Genomic DNA, 20,036 nt, shown 5'->3' with positions numbered 1-20,036 from the left:
GCATGAAGCACATATCTTGTGTCCCCAACCCCCACCCCCTACGATATGACTGGAATAATACTTGCTCACCCTCATTTTGCTCGCTGCAGTGTGGTAGCCTTGTGGTACTAAGCCTTGTGGTACTTAGCCTTGTGGTAGCCTTGTGGTACTAAGCCTTGTGGTATTAAGCCTTGTGGTACTAAGCCTTGTGGTACTTAGCCTTGTGGTACTAAGCCTTGTGGTACTTAGCCTTGTGGTAGCCTTGTGGTACTAAGCCTTGTGGTATTAAGCCTTGTGGTACTAAGCCTTGTGGTAGCCTTGTGGTACTTAGCCTTGTGGTACTAAGCCTTGTGGTACTAAGTTTGTGGTAGCCTTGTGGTAGCCTTGTGGTAGCCTTGTGGTACTAAGCCTTGTGGTACTTAGCCTTGTGGTAGCCTTGTGGTACTAAGCCTTGTGGTACTTAGCCTTGTGGTACTTAGCCTTGTGGTACTAAGCCTTGTGGTACTTAGCCTTGTACTAAGCCTTGTGGTACTAATTAAGCCTTGTGGTAGCCTTGTGGTAGCCTTGTGGTAGCCTTGTGGTAAGCTTGTGGTACTAAGCCTTGTGGTACTTAGCCTTGTGGTAGCCTTGTGGTAGCCTTGTGGTAGCCTTGTGGTAAGCATGTGGTATGCTCAAGCATTTGCTCGCAGGCTGAAGACTCAAGTTTCGATTCCCCACATAGTGTTATAAAGGATTTCAAAGATGTTAGCCTGCATAAAACACTCCTCTCAAATGTATTTTTTTCATAATTGTTTCACCTCTTTAAAACAAACATGTAAGTTTTCTGGTTTATTAGTTTGTTATGATCCAAAATATTTCTTATTTGACATGCCCTTAACACGATGCAAGAAGACTTCATGTTACATTAACACACACAGTGAGGCATGTAGACATGCACAAGTCTCTAAGGCAATAATTGAAGTTTAAATCATAAGTTCAAGATTATGTAAATAATAGGAACGAGTTGCCCCCATAAGAGACTGGAGTCCTTGTACTGTCCACATATCTAGACTTGCCTATTAGGAGGAAAACATTACACATCCATGGACTTTTCTTTCTGTACAGCCTTGGAGCAAGGCTATGGGGCATGGTTCAGGGCATGAACCTGCCTCGTTATAAAGGTTGGTTGGTTTGTTGTTTGAAGCCGCACTCAGCAATATTCCAGCTATATGACGGCGGTCTGTAAATAACTGAGTCTGGACCAGACAATCCACTGATTAACATCATGAGCATTGATCCACATAATTGGGATCGAGGACATGCATCAACCAAGTCAGCGAGCCTGACCACCCGATCCCGTTAGTCGCCTTTTACGACTGGCATAGTCACCTTTTACGGCAAGAATTGGTTGCTGAAGACCTATTCTACCCCGGAATCTTCACTTGTATCGTTATAAAGGAAGCAATATGGTATATGCATGGGTTATCAAGATATACAATGTGACAGAAATATTGGTACTTTGAGGTCTCAGAGAGGAGATGCAGATTTTCTTAGCACGAACAATTTGTGAATGAGAGAGGAGACATGTTTTGCAAATTAAGAATTAAATGAACCCTGTCTTGGGTTGATACCATTTGGTTGATGCGTGTGTGTCGCCAACTTTAAGTGATTTGTTATCTGTTTTCCATGTTGAGATTAATTGTTTCTTCGTTGTTTGGCCATCAAATAGAATTACCATATACATTAAGTCAACCAAACATGCATATTAACCATTTCATAGATACTTAATATTATTCCAAAAGCAAGTGTATAATGTGCTTTACATCCATATAAATGTTGGCAATTTGTGATAAAAAATACTTGCTCAGCTTTGAAGGTAAAGAAGAAAATATTATTCCACCATAAACACCCTACTTCAGAATACTCGGAAATTACTTTTTGGAGCTTGAAAAATTCTCAACAGAATCTTGGCAAGTTTTGCAGTGTAGTGTGAATTAACACTTAGGCAAGAGATAGCACCCTGCTAGCCTTTTGTTGTCATTGACACTTTACAAAGGAATGTTAGCCTTCTCTTTGAGCGGCCCTGTAGGACAAATAGATCTTGGAACAATACAACCTGGGAACAATACAAAACCTATCATTTATTTTGCCGACAATTGGAGTTGGCAAGCCAATACATTCTGGACACTGTCCAGAGAGTTGGTGGCCAGTGCGGGTCACTGGACGTGTCACTCAAGGTTTCATCTGATGACTTATAGCCGTGATTAATATAAAATATGAATAGGGAACTGGAGACTTTTGACAGAGGCATGGTAGGGATCCTTTGGAAATATGACGATGTGATGGTGTCCGTGATTGGTTGATTTAGTCGGGTCATTGTCATTGGGGAAACAACACCAAGGTAGCCATTGTGGTGGTTGTTTTTTTCAATACATGACAAGCACTGGTTTGCGTGAGTAAATATTTTGCTGCTATGCATTTTTGATACCTCTATTAAGAACTTAAAAAAATAACTATTATTTGGCGTGATTTTTTGTAAACCACGTCTGAAATCATTGGTGTGTATGTTTTTTAAAAATCATGCCTGTTTATTTGATGGAAGATCTTTGTCAATATTTTTCAGGGATTCAGATTGGTTTACTTCCTGGCACATTGACTCATTGTTATTCAAAATGTCTCACAGATGTTTCTGAGTATTGATGTAGAATAATGTCATATCCAAAAATGACAAAAAATCATGAAAATGCTATTTGATAGTGATTCATAAACACATGCTCATGATATAGTCGGAATTGTAAATTGTCTCTGCTATATGCAGAGATTTCTATTGGATATGGATAGGGTTTTGTTGCTTTTTTCCAAGCATAATCACTGCTTTTGAAACCATTATTGACAGTTTTGTGAAAATACATTATTTTCTTCTCAGTAACAGGTGAGCAAAACGAAATGGAACTATCTGGTTGAATAAGGAAGTTAAAATTGGAATCAAGGGTTGACTTAGGGTTCACATGGTTTTATTCTTTCAATGCTGGCGTTATGTTATGTGTATGCTTGCAGCACATCAACTTTATATTGAACATAAAAGCAAATTATTTGTATGTTAGACGATACAATGGTGTTTTTATACCAATAGCTTGAAAGTCGTATCATTCCTTTGAATACCTCACCTCTATTGTATCCAAGCCATAAATTCCTGTCTTGTCTGTAATCATGCTAAAAAATCCTTAGATTTTTCAACGGACGTCCTTTTCACTGCCAACATATGTAATAGTTTTGGGGTAAACCCTATCCTGTGCACTAATGTATACATTTGCCTTCCTCTTGCCCCAATGGTAAGAGTGAATGTTGTTTTGTGGCTCTGTTAAGATGTCTGTTTGAGCCACATCCATTCAGGGGAAACCGAGAATGGGCTTCATACATGTGGAGAATTGAACCAAGAAAACTGTCAAAGATAGTGGATTCAGGGGCAGAATCCCATTTCCTATTGCTTGTAAGAGTGGATCACAATGAAGATCATGTGGTCACAATGATTGAGTGACCTGGATGATTTGTGACGTCATACTTAAAGGCATGGATTAAATTTGGCTGTTCCAGACTGTTCACATGGTCCAGTTTGGGGCACATTTTTTATTCGCGAACACCTGGTGTCTACACTGACTTTCAGTGATCCCTTCAAATCATTTTCACTGCAATTTTGGCTTTTATGCCCAATGGAATCTGTTTTGTCATATAATTAAGGCTGGTTATTCTGTCAATTTTTTTTTATTATATCTTAGGTCACTGCTTCCTTGGGGGCGCTGGGGTAGCCTAGTGGTTAAAGCGTTCACTCGTCACACCAAAGTCCCAGGTTCAAATCCCCACATGCGTATAATGTGCCCATTTATGTTGTTCCCCACGGTGATATTTCTGGAATATTGCTAAAAGTGGCGCAAAAACATACTCACTCACTCTCTGGCCTGGACATGTTATGTTTATGAACATTCATAGCAAATGCTATCTTCTGGAGAGATCCAAAGTTTAAGTACATTATAGTCATTGACCTGGAATATTTACTTTAACAAAAGAGAAATGTTCCATCAACAAGATAAGAATCTGATTCCGAATTTTGTTTGTGTTCAGAAGCCCCTGTCGAAAACTTTCATCATGTTGTTCATCTGAGGATGATGATGGGATTAACACATTCTTTCACAAGGTAAACAAGACACCAGATTTGGTTAGGTGACTCTTTCATGTTCAACAATGGATGGAGGTTTTTTGGTTACTTCTACCAGAAGATTTGAGGTCAGATGAGTCCTTGTGTTGTATCCTGTTTCCACACTGATTGGATTAAGGCTTTGCTTGACAGCTTGTCTTCGAGGCATGATCGTGAAATTTTCTCATTAATCTTTTGATATTAAATATACCAGTTCTGAGCTGAGGTGTAAAGTATTATGGCCTTAGAGAAGTGATAAATGTGGGAGTTTGTTAGCAACTCTTGATAAAAGTTTATTTTGCTTTTCCAGGGCTGAACTTGAAAGTACTACGGTATTAATTCGGGATTATGGAAAAATTCTGTGACATTAACCTGAACCAAAATAAATGGTCTTTATGCCTTTGTGGTTGACTTGGAAAGAAAATAAGGTCCTAAAAGAGATTAATGCCATACGTTGTTTGTGCAAGAGGTTTTTGTCTCAGATTGTGAATAAAAGTTGACCTGTTTAAGTTATGGAGTGTCTGGGCAAGTTCATGCGAGGGCACTTTATGGAATAAGCTGTAGTGATGTATTTCATATGTGGAATATTCACAGACATATTTTTTTTATGAGGAAATTGACAAGGAAAGTGTAAATCTCAGCAGAGATTTTGACAGGTCATGATTGCAGACACGTGGAACTATGTGTCAAAGTTGGAGGGAGGACTCCCAGGTGGAAACCCAGTGTAGAGCTAACAATAGGAGTGTGGAACAAAGTGGAACAGTGGTATCTGTGTGGAACAATGGCAGTAATATAGAACAAAAGTATCAGTGTAACAATAGTATCAAAAGGGGACAATAGTATCTATGAAGGACAATGGTATCAATGTAGAAAAATATTGTCAATGTGGAACAATAGTATCAGTGTGGAACAATAGTGTCAATGTGGAACTACAATAATATCTGTGTGGAACAATGTGGAACAACAATAATATCAGTGTGGAACAATAGTATCAATGTGGAACCATAGTATCCATTTGAAATAAAATATCGATGTGAAACAACAATAATACCAGTGTGGAACAACAGTATCAATGTGAAACAACAATAATACCAGTGTGGACCAATAGTATCAATGTGAAACAACAATAATATCAGTGTGGATCAATAGTATCAATGTGAAACAACAATGATATCAGTGTGGATCAATAGTATCAATGTGAAACAACAATAATACCAGTGTGGACCAATAGTATCAATGTGAAACAACAATGATACCAGTGTGGACCAATAGTATCAATGTGAAACAACAATAATATCAGTGTGAAACAATAGTATCAATGTGAAACAACAATAATATCAGTGTGGAACTATAGTATCAATTTGAAACTAAAATGAAATATCAATATGAAACAAACAGTGTCAACATAGAACAACTAAAAACTACAGCAACATTCCACACTGTTGGTGTATGATGACACTCAGTACAACAGTCACCGAGTCTGACCACCCAATCGATTAAATAGCTGGTATGACAATCATAGGTTGATGGCGACCCATTCTAACCCGGATTCCCCACAGGGTTTATCAGTATAGCAAGGCAGGTAGATCCTGTTGCCACGAGGGTATTGCTTATTATGTTACACTTGTGATCCATGGGAGATGTTTATCTCTCAAACCGTACTCCTATCAAGAAATATAAACATCCTCTGAGAACAAGCTGTCAGCTTGGGTCAGTGTTTACTTGTTATCTTATAACAGACGGACAATCAACGCGTACAGTTACGTGTCTGTATCAGGTATTATCCTGATTTCAAGTTATTGCCTTCAATAATAGGGACATTATGTGTCTCACATTTGTTGTTTACAGACTCCGTTAATAGATTTCCGTAATGTAACATGGGGCATGCGAGACGTGGTCGTTAAAGTCGTCATTTGAAGGTTGAAAAAGGTTTTATTTATTACATTGTTGCAGTTTAGTAGCAGCAGTGGTTAAAATAGATAATGGACTTTTAATTGGTTGTCACCATTTATCACATAACCACTGACCTGGAACTTGACCTTCAACAGTTTGGCATAGCATTTCAGCTGTATCATGCGGTCTCAGTTTAATGTTGGTGGAAGTTGAAGTCAAAGTGAGACAGACTTTTAATAACTTTGTGAAACCCCAAAGCAGAAGTAAGTGGAATTCAAACCCATAATAGAATTCTTGTATGTCTAGCTAGGCAACACATAACATTTTATATGGTGCCTCACACAACAGGGCCACCTATCCCTCATTAGAATCCTGCCTCAGAGAACAGGGCCGCCTATCCCTCATTAGAAACCTGCCTCAGACAACAGGGCCGCCTATCCCTCATTAGAAACCTGCCTCAGAGAACACGGCCGCCTATCCCTCATTAGAAACCTGCCTCAGACAACAGGGCCGCCCATCCCTCATTAGAAACCTGCCTCAGACAACAGGGCCGCCTATCCCTCACTAGAAACCTGCCTCAGACAACAGGGCCGCCTATCCCTCATTAGCAACTGACCAGCTAGAGTCCTTGCCAAAATGTCCAATAAAACTTGATTATGTCTTGGATAGTTCATGATCAGTATTAGCCATGATACCTTATTTATGGCCCCAGTCCTTGGATTCCCAGCACTGCGATACACAGCTATTATTTTATATAGACTTCGGCTGTCATAACAACACAAATACTTTGTGGATCACTGCCCTGGTATGTGCATTAAACTTCAAGAGGTGTCACAAGTTTACCTGTCCTATTGACCAGGTGGTAAAAAGGATTGTTCTGTTTCAAATAAATTAGATTTCGTAACTTTTGATTCAGTATTGAGGCACCTGCCTCATGGCCTGTGTTTGCCAACTACTTAAACACATTGCTGTTAACTTTTGTCTTATCTAACTTGTATTTGATCAGTAAAGCCTCCCTATAAATCCAAGCTTTAACCCTATATTACCATAGGTGTAGTATGGTTATTACATATGTAAAGACCCGTGAAGATCCGGGGTTGAATAGGTCTTCAGCACATATGCTTGTCGTAAGAGGCGACTAAAAGGATCGGATGGTCAGGCTCTTTGATTTGGTTGATGCATGTCATCGTATCCCAATTGCTTGGATCGATGCCCATGATATCAATCACTGTACTGTCCAGACTCAATTATTTACAGACCGCCGTCGTATAGCTGGAATATTGTTGAGTGCGGCGTTGAACAACAAACAAACAAGATATTTAAAACTGATCTGTGGAATGAAGGATCCTAGTTGTTGAAGCCTGTTTTAGGAATGAAGAAAGGTATGTCATTTTTCTGTTTTGACTCTTTCATTATGTGTGGCAAGTTTTATTTACACTTGTTGACATTTTTATTTGTGATAATTATACAATTTGAAGATTGACATATTTCTGTAATTCAATGCCAATGATGTACTCATTAATCCATTTGTTAATCCTATGATCGTGGGTTCAATTCCCGATTTGTCACTATTATGTTTCTAGGTTTGTCAGCACCATACCTGTGCTCGTGGGTTTCACCGAAGTGGTAATTACACGTTCAAGACCTGCATCACTTCAGGCTTTCCTCCCACATTAAGCTGACATGCCGTGATATAACTGGAATACTGTTAAAAACGGCGTTAAAACCAACTCACTCACTCACTAGTTTGTGTAGGAGCAATTGCATTTTTAGTTTTATCAATAAGAAAAGATGTCCCAAGAAGCACCATCTTGGCTCGTAATCAAGATTTGAGATTTGATTCTAAGAGGGTTAACTCAAAAAGTCGCCAGTACTTTATGGTCAGGTTGTTTGAAATTTCAACTTCTAATACAATGAACCACTAATCAAAGGCGAGATTTTCCATTAAGATGATCCACTGAAGGGTATTCTTGACTCAGGGGATATTCCTTACATTCTGAGAGCATATTGATCCTGGTGTAGTATGGATTTGGCATGGTTTGTGAGTGGTTAGAATTGTCAAGAATAGATTTGACATGGTCACTAAGCAGTCTGGTCTTGCTTAAAATAAGAATTGGCATGCTATCAAAATAGTCTGGAAGTGATAAGGATAGATTTGACATGGTCCCTGTGTGGTTTGGCAGTAAGGACAGATGGTATGGATCAATTGACATGGTCTCAAAATGGATGTTATATTGATAGATATAACATAATCCCTGAATGGTGCAGAAGTGACCAGGTGTATTATGACATGGTCCCTATATGGGGTGGAAATGGTAAGGTGTATTATGACATGGTCCCTATATGGGGTGGAAATGGTAAGGTGTATTATGACATGGTCCCTATATGGAGTGGAAATGGTAAGGTGTATTATGACATGGTCCCTATATGGAGTGGAAATGGTAAGGTGTATTATGACATGGTCCCTATATGGGGTGGAAATGGTAAGGTGTATTATGACATGGTCCCTATATGGGGTGGAAATGGTAAGGTGTATTATGACATGGTCCCTATATGGAGTGGAAATGGTAAGGTGTATTATGACATGGTCCCTATATGGGGTGGAAATGGTAAGGTGTATTATGACATGGTTCCTATATGGGGTGGAATTGGTAAGGTGAATTATGACATGGTCCCTATATGGGGTGGAAATGGTAAGGTGTATTATGACATGGTCCCTATATGGAGTGGAAATGGTAAGGTGTATTATGACATGGTTCCTATATGGGGTGGAAATGGTAAGGTGTATTATGACATGGTCCCTATATGGAGTGGAAATGGTAAGGTGTATTATGACATGGTCCCTATATGGGGTGGAAATGGTAAGGTGTATTATGACATGGTCCCTATATGGAGTGGAAATGGTAAGGTGTATTATGACATGGTCCTTATATGGGATGGAAATGATAAGGTGTATTATGACATGGTCCCTATATGGGGTGGAAATGATAAGGTGTATTAAGACATGGTTCCTATATGGGGTGGAAATGGAAAGGTGTATTATTACATGGTCCCTATATGGGGTGGAAATGGTAAGGTGTATTATGACATGGTCCCTATATGGGGTGGAAATGATAAGGTGTATTATGACATGGTCCCTATATGGGGTGGAAATGGTAAGGTGTATTATGACATGGTCCCTATATGGAGTGGAAATGGTAAGGTGTATTATGACATGGTCCCTATATGGAGTGGAAATGGTAAGGTGTATTATGACATGGTCCCTATATGGAGTGGAAATGGTAAGGTGTATTATGACATGGTCCCTATATGGGGTGGAAATGGTAAGGTGTATTATGACATGGTCCCTATATGGGGTGGAAATGGTAAGGTGTATTATGACATGGTCCCTATATGGAGTGGAAATGGTAAGGTGTATTATGACATGGTCCCTATATGGGGTGGAAATGGTAAGGTGTATTATGACATGGTTCCTATATGGGGTGGAATTGGTAAGGTGAATTATGACATGGTCCCTATATGGGGTGGAAATGGTAAGGTGTATTATGACATGGTCCCTATATGGAGTGGAAATGGTAAGGTGTATTATGACATGGTTCCTATATGGGGTGGAAATGGTAAGGTGTATTATGACATGGTCCCTATATGGAGTGGAAATGGTAAGGTGTATTATGACATGGTCCCTATATGGGGTGGAAATGGTAAGGTGTATTATGACATGGTCCCTATATGGAGTGGAAATGGTAAGGTGTATTATGACATGGTCCCTATATGGGATGGAAATGATAAGGTGTATTATGACATGGTCCCTATATGGGGTGGAAATGATAAGGTGTATTAAGACATGGTTCCTATATGGGGTGGAAATGGAAAGGTGTATTATTACATGGTCCCTATATGGGGTGGAAATGGTAAGGTGTATTATGACATGGTCCCTATATGGGGTGGAAATGATAAGGTGTATTATGACATGGTCCCTGTATGGGGTGGAAATGGTAAGGTGTATTATGACATTGTTCCTATATGGGGTGGAAATGGTAAGGTATGTATTGACATGGTCCCTATATGGGGTGGAAATGATAAGGTGTGTATTGGAACGGTCCCTATATAGGGTGGAAAGGGTAAGGTGTGTATTGACATGGTCCCTATATAGGGTGGAAATGATAAGGTGTGTATTGACACAGTCCCTATATAGGGTGGAAATGGTAAGGTGTGTATTGACATGGTCCCAGAGCCGTATGGAAATTATAAGGATGGGACAGACATTGATCTTTAAGAAAATGTGATGGATCAGTGTGACAAACAGTACCTGGATGGTTACGAATGATTTGATAGTTTTGACAGAATGATTTGGTAGTTTTGACACAGTCCCAGAGCATTCAGAAAATGTTAGGATAGATTTGACATGGCCCCCAAGTACCGGGCAATGCTGTTGACATGCCCACAAATGTGGGTCAGAATTAGACAATGGGCTACACAATCAATCCATCAACAGGAGTCACCAAAGTCCAGCTCTGGCCATTCAAGTGTGCTCTCTGAATGAGACGTTACATCCATGCGATATAAACCTACTTAGAGACATTATCGTGACACAGGTACTTGACTGTTTGTGCAACATATGTGTCTGAATGTTGACAGTGTGTGTTTTACATGAAGGTATGTGACAACAATGATATATGGTATAAACAAAGATGGACATTATTTATACTCACTGCCAAAAGAAAGGCGAACCAGAGAAACATTTTGAGAAGTATGTTTCCCATGTGTACTAGTTAAAGACATAAGTAACAATCAGTCAAGTGTAACCCCAGACTGTCTATATTAACCAACATGTCTGCTGTTGGTGTTTCTTTTGGCAGTGAGTATATACAGCTCAGACTTATGCTTCTGATTTGCTATTATTATTTATTATATATTATTTTGTTTTTTGACATCTTCTGAGCTCAATTCATGAATCAATATATCAAACTATTTTTTGTATAATAGACTGTGATTTACAATCAAGAAACCTGAGTCCTTTCTCTACCTTTTTCTACCACCTCCGTGGTCTATTGGTAGAGTGTCCGCCCAGAGAGCGGAAGGTCCGGGGTTCGATCCCCGGCCACATCATTCTTAAAGACGTTAAAAGATGGTACTTGTTGTTACCCTGTCTGGCGCTCAGCATTAAGGGCCTGGTCGGCTTGGAGTCAGTATACTGTATGTGTATATATTTACTACTTATATGTTTCCTGGTTGTCTTTTTTCTTTCTTTTTTTTTTTTTTGGGTCGGGGTACAACTGGATAAAATTGTACAATCTGAATACAACGCTGAGAATGTCTTCACTAGAATTGGTTCTAGTTGTGTCTCTTTTTGGTAAAACATGACAATTTGATATCTAGGTATTCTAGGGGCTGTTTTTAAGTTATTTATTCTTGTTTATGTTCAAGACTTCCTAGTGATTATTTGTGTAAATATCTCCTGTAAACTGTCACCAGTTAAGATGTCACATCAAGATAAATATGGAGGCTTCTATAAATCTTCATTATATCTGCATAGCCACATGTCTGCGAGATTCCATCACACACTAAGGGAAATAACCTTAAAGATATATGATAGTGAATAAGGAGTTACATTTTAATCTCAAAATACAACCTCATAAACTACAGGGTGATGGAAAACAAGAATTACTGACAAACATTGCACAAGTTCAAATGTGAAAAGTATGTGAATGTCATCATGGCTGGCTCTAGCTGACTTTTGTCTTTCAATCAGTTGTCTTCTTAACCTGTAACTTACACCAAAATAGAAACAATTTAGTTAAGGCACTTATGAATATTTATTTTAGAAGTCAGCAAATGTCAGTACCATTCCTGAATTGAAATTATAAACTTCCCAGTTCATATTAACATGATTAATATATTATAGCTCATGGTATTGTTTTGTAGAGGTGACTTGTGAAGTTAAGGTAATAAGAAAAATATCTACAAAATTGTATTTATTCCCGAGGCACTTCGTCTTGAATCCTAGATAAATCTCTGTTGTCTGCATGGAAGGGATTATCTATTGTATCTTATGAATATGGTTTTGGAAAGATTTCCTGCTGAAGAGTATCGTCCACTTCTTTGATACATTATGTGTTTTTAATGCATTTTTTTATTGAATTACTGTCAATCCTGTTTGTCACATTAATAAAAATACCAAAAATTCAAGCATTTCTTGTTGGAGTGGTATTGTAGTCCAGCTGTTAAAATGTTTCCTCGACACACCGAAGGCACAGAGTCGCAGTCCTTGGTCTCGCCAGAAATCGATTGTCATTGGTTCTTCCGATTGTGTCGCTATCTGATTCAGAGCACCATGCTCGTGGGTTTCACCAAAGTGGTTAACGTCTGAGACCTGCATCACTTCGGGCTTTCCTCCCACATCTAGCTGACACGTGATTAAACTGGAATACTGTTCAAAGCGGCATTGAACTCAACTCACTCAATCACTGTCTGACTTAAATCTTTCTCCAAACTTGAAATGTTAATGAAAATATATCAGTCTTAGCCATAACATGATCCAAGGCTGCTTCACACAAGGTGTCCATGTGGGGAATATTTCCAGGTCCTGCGGCATGTGATCAAGGCTACAACGTTCAAGGCCTCAGTAAAGCTTTCAAAAAGTTTTATGGTAGGCATGTGGAGGACATTTCCAAATGTGACGCATCGTTGACAAAAATGATGTCCGATGCGATTCCCTAATTCGACTTGTACCATATGTTCCTGTGTTTTTTCAGGTGAACAATTGACTTGTCTTTGCATGTGTTTGTGATGGTTGCCACTGGTGGGGCAGGATACCTTACCCACCTGGTATCATTACTATTTGATAGTGATTCATAAACACATGATATACTAGTATTGTACAATTGACTCTGCTTTATGCAGAGATTTCTATTGGAAATGGAAAGGGCCTTGTCGCTTCATTATTCAACCAGTTAGCTGAGCAGTCACCTCCTTTTGTGCAATGAGATCTGTGTTTGAAATTAAGAGGACTCCTGTTGCCTTGAAGGCATGCGAATCTTGAACCCTAAATCTTAAACATTTGAGCTATTGCAAGGACTACATATACTACTCTAAATATGTTAAGGAACACCTGATTTATTAAGACTAATAGCATAGAATACATACATAATCTACATCCATCCAAACACACTAAAAATCAAAAGAAAAGATAACCTTAAGGTATCAATTAATATTTTCCTTAATAATTGTATGTGGCCTAATTGTCATGAAAGTTTACTATGGTTGATTTTTAATAGTTTTACAAAACTACTATCATGAATATTTTTTTTTACTTTTGCCCCCAAGATGCTAGTGTGTGAACATAAACAATCAGAGAATAACCAGTCTACATGATCCACCGAAACAGATTCCATTGGTTGTAACAGGCGAAATATCGTGGAAATTATATGAATGGATCACTGAAAATAAATGATGACACCAGGTGTTTGTGAAAAGAGTAAGTGTCCTGCCGTACCAGAAGCACCGACACTCACACATTTATATCAAAAAGTAAATGGTAATTTGATATTTTAGTTTGTGCAACAACAGTACTTACACGTTCATATTTAATTTACCGATTACAGGTCAATCACCCCTTTACTTTTATATTTCTTAAAAACTCTGTCATCTGAATGTGTTTTTCATTCCGTCTGGATCATGTTACAGTAATTACTTCCAACAATGCACTTCCAAACAGTCTGCGCATACCCAGTTAGACGGACATGACGTCACAGTGTTTACCTTTATTAACCCATCAGCCCCGCACGAGGTTACTTTCTCCATAAAAAAGTAAGTGTTTTTTGGTGCCTGACTCCGCGCAGCAGTACAACTCCTCCCACTTTCTCTGTACTTTTATGTGTAAATAATTAAATCTGAATCCTACCTGTATTCTGTTTCTCCCAAGCATCACAGGATCTGTGGTTTATCAGAGTTTTATGACTTTATATTTGAATTAAAGAAGCCCATGATTGTGATTTAGTAGCAGGGTGCACACTTCCACATCATAACCGGAGAAAGTGCTTTTTTAGAACCACATTTGGCATCAAAACATCCATTAAGTCGTGAAATGTGTCCTCATTAATACACACTTAATTCAGGCTTGAAAATGCCTTGAAGTTGGACCCTGTGGGAACTCCAAGCTTGTCACTAGATGTCACTGTCAGAGATAGGGAATCATGGTTATACCATGTGTGATCTCCTGATCTACATCTGTGCCCCAGCCTTGTGGATCATGCTATCGACCACTAGTTTGGGGATTATTTTCAGGTCACCATGATATGACTGGAATTCAGGCAATTTGTCTTCCATGAATGCTTAAGTTGGAATCCAAGATTATGTCAGGATTCAGGCAGTGATGGCAGTGATGGAGTTGTTTGCAAATCCAATGAAACTCATGTAATGGCAGTGTATTTTTAATCATGTGCCAAGTATTCTTTGTTAGAGGCATCAAGGCTTCAAATGAATTTTTTTCTGGTAATGTCAGTTTAGTTCTTTTGGTTTTAATAATATCTATTTTGGCCTAAAATTTGTCAAGTAAATTTCTTTTTGAACCCTGTTATGACATTACTATGTAGTTATTCATCATCGTTATGCTTACAAAAAATAGTTCAACCTTTGTCTTTGAGTATCAGAATTACAATAGAATGATGCTATTGTTCAGCACATGTGTCAGAGCATGTTTGATGATGATAATGATTATGATGATGATGATGATGATGATGATGGTGGTGGTGATGAACAGAGGTGTAACAAAAGAATTTCTTTTTTTATTGATCCTGATAAACAAGATTTCATTTTTTTAGTCATGTTATAGATGTTTGATGCCAAATGAAAAAATATCCTTTCGTAGTGTGAGTTTGGAGATTTATGTTTTAGACATAAACATTTCAGAAAATAATTATCAGGGCTGACTGACAATTTTTTTCATCTGTAATGCAGTTATTTATGTACCTTATGCAAAAGATCTGTTTGTCTCTGTTTTCCTCATTTCTTGATTATGAATTATAAAGTGCATATAACAGAAAGGTAATTGTTCAATTAGACTTACCGTATTCAACGTAATAAGTGCCCCGCTCTAATAAGCTCCCACGGCGATATTTGCTAATATATTGGCTAGTGAACAATCCCAATCAGCACCCCTTCCGATTGATCAATGTACACAAGACTTATATATTTCTGTATATGGGTACAATGTGTGAAGCCCATTTCTGGTGTCCCCCGCCGTGATATTGCTGGAATATTGCTAAAAGCGGCGTAAAACCATACTCACTCACTCACTCACTCACTATTTCTGTATAATACGCACTTGTGTGTAATATGCACCCTTAATTATGGGCAATTAAATTCTGGAAAAATATATCTGTCGTATGTAAACATTTCAGGCTGTCAGCATTAACCACGAAATTTACGATCTTTCAACTCTGTTTTTTCTCTCACCAAAATAATATTCTAATAAGCGCCCCGTATTTCTAATTTTGAGAGCTCCCTGGGCGCTTATTACGTCAAATATGGTAATTGTGTGCCTGTTTCACTGCAAAAATGATACAAAAGGGCAGTTTGTTATTGATTCCATTTCAGATCATTTTGAGAGTTCAAGTGTGTAGTTTTTAATGAGGATTGTCATCTGATCCATATATATAAATATAACACAGTTTTCTAAGCATGATATGTAATTTATTACAGATTAGCTAAAGAAATGAGGACTAGGACGTATGTGGGCATGTTAGCTCATAATTCTAAAACACTACAAAGATTTGCGCAAACAGTATCAGATTACACAGGTTATCTGTGGCCAGTTTATATCAGCACAGATCATTAACTGGGGTTTTATTTGTAAGCAAATGATTGCCTGAATGTAACACAAGACACAAGACACAAGACACAAGGTTCAGAGGCAGGTTGTCTGTCTGTAACCCTCAAGGTATTATTACTCGCTTGTCATCAGATATGCTATCAAAGTCTTATTGTAAAACATATATGTTCAGTTAAAAGAACAGTATCTTATAAAAGTGATGATAATTGCACAACTTTTGATAAAAGTATGTTTGATGTTATTTTCTTTAATTCGATTTTTCTTTTAGTAGATATTAAGTCTAGTGTTTTAGGTATTGGTTTGACAGTTTTATGATTTCAAGCAGACAAACAGACTGGTTTCTTCAACACAAACAATTTACATGTTAGATTAACATGCGTGTTCAGTTTTGTTCGGGCAGTTTTCCTGTGACGGTGAATTATGCATTGGATGATCTAAACGCTCGTGAGCAATTTGTTCCCAATCACATTCCTTCAATTGCAACAGCCTCCACATCCACAGAGAACTGTTTTTTCATCAGGTTATCCACTGGCGTCAATAGCTGGCATATCCAACCCTGAAAGCAGCCTGCATTCCTATGGTTGAGCTGCCATTTTGGGTTCAAAATGTTGTTATTTATGTTCAGAGGTCTTTGTTGAGGGTTGTAACCCAATACTGTGCCAGGGTGACCCTGCACAAGTTCACAAAAAGCTCAAACTTTAAAGCTTTGGAGGCTGGAGGATTTCCCCCTCGCGGAAAGGAAAGCTTAGTCTGGTTGTTGCTTACTTGTGCCCTGATCATGATCATTAAGGTGAGTTTATGATAGCTTCTATAATGGACGGTAACATGTTACCTTGGTACACCCTGTGAGGAGTTTGTAGATATGTCATAGACGGAAACATTACTTTGATACACCCCATGTAGACTAACATTTAGTCTCTGAAATCTTATATTACACAATATCCTTCTTGACTCTAAAAATAAAATAAAAATTCCCTATGCTGATGTGGACTAGCTAGAGCTGGATAGACTTGCTTTTGTATGCGTTTCTAGAATTTTTTAATAAAATAAATATATTCCATGGTTATGGTGCAGGACTACACTCTGTGAGGAGTTTGTAGATATGTTATCTTGATATACCCTGTGAGGAGTTTGTTGATGTGTCATAGACAGTAACAAGCTACTAAACTGCACACTGTGTTTAACTAGTTATGTATGGTTTTAGTAAGCACCTCCTTTTATCAATCGGTGATACATCTATTTGGTACGTCACAGTGTTTGATGAAGTCACAGTTAATGTCATTGGTGACATCATTTTTGACTGATATCTTCTGAACACTTATTTTATTCTATTCTTGCCTGGAAATTAAGAGAATTTAAGAGAGTTCCTTTGTACTCAATGGTTCCTATATACAATATATACAAGGCACCTCTTCACAACAGGTAATCGTGAAATATTCATTATAGAGAAGGACTTTTTCCGTTGTTTGTTGATTAGGACAGAAGGCAGTTGGTTTGATCCCCTGTCACTTCATATTAATCCCTTACTGGTGATGGGTTTGTCTTGCTTACTGAGACAGACTGATGTAGTTGTTTAATGTAGATGTAGTCTTATTGTCCTGAAATCTGACTTAATCAAATTTGAAGAACACATGCAAAGGCAAGTCAACTTGGAAATCGCATCGGTCATAATTTTTTAATGTTTCTTTTCATCAATATCTTCAGTAAGTTTCACACATATCTCTGTCAAGATTCTTCTTCAAATTTAATTGAAAAGAAAAATGTGTCCTGTTTGGTTTCTTATTGTTTCCTTCCAACATTGGTGCTCTTGATGTAAAGTGATAATCTCAGAAACTATTTCATCAAGTGAGAAGGTTATCTTTATTTAAAGACTGATGTATCATAAATCAAGAGTACATCAGATGACATAGTGAACTGTTACAGTAATAAAGAGAAATATTGCTGTGCAACACACAATTATTCTACATCATAGCAGTATAATGGTAGGTATGACCTTTCCATCACACCAGTCCCTTAATCGCTTATCTCAAATATCATATGAGCTTACTGTTTGTATGCAGAGATTAGTACCGGTACACTTTATGTCCTTGAGGCTGTGTCATCTCATGAATACATTATGCAAATAGTAATAAACATGACTTTGCCCTCACACAAGTGAAGGTGGACTCAATCCACAATTATTATTATCAGAAACATGATAGCCCACAATAATTAAGTTTTGTGGAAGTCGTTCTTGTCACGTGCTAACAAAACTACCACTTAAAGACCGCCTTTGTGGTCTACTGGTTCGGTCCCCGGCTGCATCATACCAAAAGATGTTAAAAGATGGTATATGTTGTTACCCTGTCTGGCTTTTTGCATTAAGGGGCTAAAACAAGGACTGGTCGGCTCAGAGTCAGTACACTGTGCATCTCACACACTTAAATACTCCTTCCTCAAGAGCTGAGTCATTTAATATGTGTTCGCTTCTCCTCCTATGCGACTGCCTCCATGGTCTAGTGGTAGAGCATCTGCTTGTAGTGCGGAAGGTCCGGGGAATTCCCCTACTAGTATATCAAGTCTTCACCACCATAGTTTTGTGCTTGTTGTTACCCTGCCTGGCGCTCGGCATTAAGGGGCTCAAACAAGGGCTGGTCGGCCCGGAGTCAGTTTTCTGTGTCTTTGTGGGATATTCTTGTTAAACTGCGGCATCATCATCTCATTTGGCTAGCGACCAATGAAGATCCGGGGTAGAATAGGTCATCAGCAACCCATGCTTGCCGGCAAAAGGCGACTATGCTTGTTGTAAGAGGCGACTAACGGGATCGGGTTGTCAGGCTCGCTGACTTCGTTGATGCATGTTATCGATCCCAATTGCGTGGATCGATGCTCATGATATCAATCACTGGATTGTCTTGTCAAGACTCAATTATTTACAGACCGCCGTCATATAGCTGGAATATTGCTGAGTGCAACATTAAACAACAAACCAACCAACCAAATCATTTGGCTAGCACACTAAAATCCACAAAACTAGACCATGTCACAAATGTAAGAAATTCACATGAGGTAGCATGGGGCACGGGTGGCCTAGTCGTCTAAGGCGCCGCGATTCGCTGTGCAGAGTTGCGTCCCCTGGACACGCCAGAAACCTATGATTGTGGGTTCGAATCCCGGTTCACCCCATGATGTTTCTAGGTTTGTCAGCACCATACCCTTGCTCGTGGGTTTCACCGAAGTGGTAAATGTCTGAGACCTGCATCACTTTGAGCTTTCCTCCCACATTAAGCTGACACGTCGTGATATAACTGTAATACTATTAAAAGCGGCGTTAAACCCAACTCACTCACTCCCTCACATGAGGTAATAACAAAACTTGTCTAAGATTAAAATGCAAGAAAAATCAGCATTAAAGAAAACAACAATATGCATGCATATGTGGGCGCATACATGTGGAGATATGCATGATGCATGCTGAGTGAGTACATGACAGCGTGAACTGATAAGAAGCAGGGATGTAACCAGTGCACTAGGACTATGATCGGGGGGGGGGGGTGGGGGGGGGGGGGGGGAAGCACTCCGTCCTATCTGCCCATCAGCTGCATCTGTGTTATCAGATACCTGGACTCCCATTAGCAGATAAAGGTGACAGAATGTTGTCATGTCAGGGTTTGAATGTGATATTAGATTCTAAAATGAATCGATACAGTATCTTTGTTGGTGGTGTATAAGTGCATTTTAATGGTGTATAAATACATTAGGAGTACAGATACTGGTGGACTAACACTTAGTCAATGAAAATATTTCTTAAAATAATATCTTTCTTCAAAAGAACCTCACTTCTTTTGCTGTTTTCATGTGGAATCATGGAAACTAGACTTGGTTTAGTTTGATCTAGACTTACCAAGGCTTTTAGTAAAATAAATACCTATATATAAATAAAAATTACACAGTCATTGCGCAGGAGTAAGATAGCGGTAATATAGTTACTTTGGCTTTTCTTTAGGCAAGTTTAAAGTACACTGAAACAATTTACAGAAATTATTTCATCAAACTTTAATTTTAACTCAATGTCAGTCTGTGTTGAGCAGATGTGATTCTTGGTTTGGAACAGTTTTTTTATGCTTTCATTAGACTAGAAATACAATTTTGATCATGTAAACATGTTTCACTGAAATTGCA

At 38.5% G+C, this 20,036-nt stretch overlaps 1 protein-coding gene across 9 annotated transcripts in view; it reads left to right on the top strand.

The window, feature by feature from the left end:
• LOC139471512 (D-glucuronyl C5-epimerase-like) overlaps positions 1–20,036 on the top strand; it is a 339,447-nt gene that overhangs the window by 230,901 nt on the left and 88,510 nt on the right. The gene's annotated exons all lie outside the window — the stretch shown is intronic.

Source organism: Haliotis cracherodii, unplaced genomic scaffold, assembly GCF_022045235.1.
Source record: "Haliotis cracherodii isolate W230 unplaced genomic scaffold, xgHalCrac1.p SCAF_23, whole genome shotgun sequence".
Classification (NCBI taxonomy): domain Eukaryota; kingdom Metazoa; phylum Mollusca; class Gastropoda; order Lepetellida; family Haliotidae; genus Haliotis; species Haliotis cracherodii.
This window is presented reverse-complemented; position numbering and strand designations above follow the sequence as displayed.